This window comes from Mytilus californianus, unplaced genomic scaffold (genome assembly GCF_021869535.1).
Source record: "Mytilus californianus isolate M0D057914Y unplaced genomic scaffold, xbMytCali1.0.p SCAF_10, whole genome shotgun sequence".
In the NCBI taxonomy this organism is placed as follows: domain Eukaryota; kingdom Metazoa; phylum Mollusca; class Bivalvia; order Mytilida; family Mytilidae; genus Mytilus; species Mytilus californianus.
In genome coordinates, this window is record NW_026262582.1 from 76,000,775 (window position 1) to 76,005,215 (window position 4,441).

A 4,441-nucleotide genomic window follows, 5' to 3' on the forward strand; every position below is an offset into this window, starting at 1 on the left:
ATGACAATGATAAATAAATTAACAAAGGACTACTATAGCAGTTACTGACATGTCAGCTCCAGACCTCAATTAAACTGATTAAAAGATTATGTCTTCATCATATGAATATCAGACACAATCCCTCCCGTTAGTGGTTTAGTATCATACCATCATAAAATATATGAGAAGAACATAACCCGTATCATGCCAACAACTGGTTTTATAATAAATGTGTTTATTTCCGATGCAAAGACCCTATAAGTGAATCAATATTAAAGTAAAAATATGCCATCTTTAATGACCTGACAACAGTATCGTAGCTATATCCCTTCTTAATAAGTCTGTTTAAAGGTTTTGTTAGCTTTAGAAGTAGTATACCGCTGTTCAATAGTCATAAATCGATTTAACTGAAACAAATCAGGGTCACAAACTAAAACCGAGGGAAACACATCAACTATAAGAGGAAACTGCTACAAAAACATACATAGAAACGGACTATTTGATAACAACTGCCATATTCCTGACTTGGTACAGGACATTTTAAGACAACCATTTTCTACATAAGAAAATGCCTGTACCAAGTCAGGAATATGACAATTGTTATCCATTTGTTTGAACTTTTGATTTTGCCATTTGATTGGGGACTTTCCTTTTTGAATTTTCCTCGGAGTTCAGTTTTTTTGTGATTTTACTTTTGAAACTGATTTTATGGCTAGCCAAACCTCGGGACGAGAGGACCGCTTATATGACAATGTTAAAAATACCGCTAAAATGACAACATTACGTGACAGGAATACATTACAACTAAACTCAAGAACACTCAGGACAGAGACATACATAAATAAATAATATAATAGTACATTACAACATGTAAACCACAGAATAACAACGGACACCTCCCATTTCAACGCCACAAAAAGTGACGTCACAGGTAAATCTCTAAAAATAGAATATAAAATTGGGACATACCCAACTATATCAGTCCTATTCAGGACCGATAACTCTGTCGATAAATATTGTCGGGTAAACAATGTTGTTGAAATCAGAGCAATTGTATTATATGTCTCTGTTGAAATGTATACAATAACAAATTTTTTTACACAAGTTTAACTTTATATCGATTTATTGAATGCCTGGATTTTGCTTAAAATATTGAATTAAAAAAATAAATAATAAAATCATATTCAATGAAATCTCGTTTAAATTTTTACGAAATAATACAAAATCCATTTAAATTAAAATTTGAATCAAAATATTTCTTAAAATAATTATAGAAACATAAATATTAGTTTGATTATCTTTTAAAGCAAAAATTATTTTTTTAAAGATTTTTTTTTATAATATTCATATTTTCTTAAAGTTTATTATGATACATACTTCTTCTGGTTTGACACGGGGAAGAGAAGAGATTTATTTCTACAGTTATGAAAACTTTTGTATATCACAAAATTTAAACTCTGGTAATACATGTATACACAGGATGTTTAATGTCACCTGGTTGCTTTTGGTTTGCACGTCTACCTGACAATATATTGTTATGTAACATTACATCCAAAGTCAGAGTTCACCTGTTCGTCAAGTGATGGGATTTTGAAGGTATGGAATATTTAGCTATAATAATTGTTGGGATTTTTTTCTCTCTTGGGACGTAAATACTTTTTTGTTCTAAAAGGAAAGTATAAACATATTTCTAAAGAAAGATGAATTATACAGAAAACAGGAAAAAAACCTTTTAAAAAAGAAGAGAAAAATTTTTATTATAAATTTTATTGTTAACAATTTTCTGGTAACAGTATATCCTGGATATCTGTCAAAATAAAATGTTCCCGTGTCACACTTAAAATAATATTTTTTTTATCAAGAAATTTTGAAATCAGTCATATCGAAATGTCACCAAAGAAAATAACAGAAACATCAGAGATTCTACATGAAAAATTAAATTTAATCAAGGAAAGTCTTACTATACAAATCCTCGATTTGATGCAACCTTTCCATATACATCATCCGCCATTTTGAAAAATCCCGAAATATTCACTTTTTTAAATCGATTTTTGACAGAAATTGCCCAGAAATTAAACTGTTTTAAATAGTATTTTTCGCCAGATATATGTTTGAATATACTTAATCGATTTGCAAAGTTTTATTTTTATTAACGGAATTTCTTTATTTGTTATACAAGTAGACATGGGTATCGGTACATTTAGCATTGAGTCAACGGAGAAATAACGAGAAAAAGTACATGTTTTTACGATTCTCCAGTGACAGAATTTAATCAAAAATTAAACTGTTAGGACCAACATTGTTTGATAGAAATATGTTTGAATATCAAGGATTGATTTGCAAAAGTTAGAAAACGGGTCAGGTTAATGAGAAAACTAAACTTTATTGAAGCACCTATGCATTTTATATGGGGCAATATAATACAAAATGGCGGCTAGTATACGTCACAAAAGTCACGTGATGTCTGACTTAGTTGGATATGTTGAGTTTGTAATGGTGTTATTTTATGTATTTTCTAACCATTACAAGAATATTAATATAGAATTGTGTTAGTAATGGTGTAACTATTTGTATTTTCTAACTATGTCGGTTTTTCTTCTAAATCAAAACTGTAAAAACAAATAAATCCTGTGCATATAGTAGCTTTAAACTAAAAATCATATAAATGAACTAGCTGATTAATTATCTTAACTTTTACATACATGTAGAAAATTAAAATAGAATTCAAACCACAAACGATAAGACAAAACACAATATCAAACCAGAATTACAAACGAAACATCGTAACTAAATACATGAATGTTGGATGTATAAAAACCGAGACACGTCTAATAGCAATGCGAATTCACACTCGGGAAAACAGTCATATTCGGGAATAGGTCACGTTCGGTACTTAGCAGACCAGACGACGTAGTTGGTAAACCACAATCTAAGACGTGGTAAAAATGTCGTTAGTTAGTTTAGACACAGACACATCGTATAGATCAATCAATTCGTGATGGGGTCCATAAAATTTACGGAGTGTCATTTTTAATCTTTCCTTCTCATAACTCTGTTTGAGCAGTTTCTGCGTAAGGAGCACACTCCTGTATATGAAGTCCTTATAGTGTGAACATGCACGAGCATAACGTGTCAACTGAGATATGCAAACACCATACGATGGGGCAGAAGGTATGTTACTGCTGAGAAATGGGAAATTGATAATTGGGAAGATGAAATCGTCCCGTTTGTCATAGATTTTAGTGTGAAGTCGTCCATCTGTGTCAATATTCAGGAAAAGATCAAGGTATGAAGCAGTCCTTCTAGTATCAGTAGTATCCTTAATTTCAAGTTCACTGGGATATATGAGATGTAAGTACTGATTGAATTATGGGTTATTCAGTGATAGGACATCATCAATATATCTGAAAGTAAAATTAAAGAATTTCGCAAGGTGCTTTTTCTTTTTATCTTTTAGAAGTTTCTGAATGAATTCTGCCTCATACGAGTACAAAAAAAAATCGGACAGTAGGGGTGCGCAATTAGTACACATTGGAATACCGACTGTCTGTTGAAATATCAATCCTCCAAACTCAACAAATATAGTGTCGATCAAAAAGTCCAGCATTTTGTTAATATCATTTTCAGTATATTTTCTGATAGCATCAGTGTGGTTCTTCACAAAATAAGAATTATTATAACCCAAAACAAGAAATTTATATCTTCGATTTCCATTTTTATAGAAAAAGCTCTGTTTGATGAGATGGTGAAGTCGATCTTTCAATTGAGCATGGGGAATAGAAGTCTAAAGCGTAGAAAAATCAAAAGTTTTAATGTTGCTGCAAAATTGCAGAGATTGTGATCTAAGATTTAGCAGTAGATCTTTAGAATTTTTAAGAATCCACATCTGATTGACACCACTGGTTGAATATATTTGATCACAATATTTTTGAAGGCCATCTTTTACTGTAGAAAGAATAGTAGTTAGCTCTTTTGAAAGATGTTTAGTTGAAAATCTTGTTGATCCAGCTATGTATCGTTCTTTATAAGGAGTTTTGTGAAGTTTAGGTATCCAGTATAATGACAGTAGATTTTCTTCGTTTTATTTGATGTTAATACCAAAAGTGAGAAAGACATATTTGTAATTTTGTAAAATTTCATCCTTTGGAAATGATGTTAAAGAATATGTAGGATTACCAGTTTTGCTGTTTATTCCAAGCTCTTTTGTGAGACATTCCAAGTAATGGTTTTTACATATGAAGACTGACAACACGAACCCTTCCAAAATCTGGGGGTGATCTCAGGTGCTCCATAAGGGTTAGGCAGCACGCAATCGCGGATTGGTAATTGGCTCTAATCTAACCCTAAGACATCACCAAATTCGTAATACATCGGTCATGTAAATTTTCTAACCCTGAAACCTGACCGAACGTGAAATATTCGTAAATTCAGTGCTCGAAATAAAACACAGGAAATTCGAAAA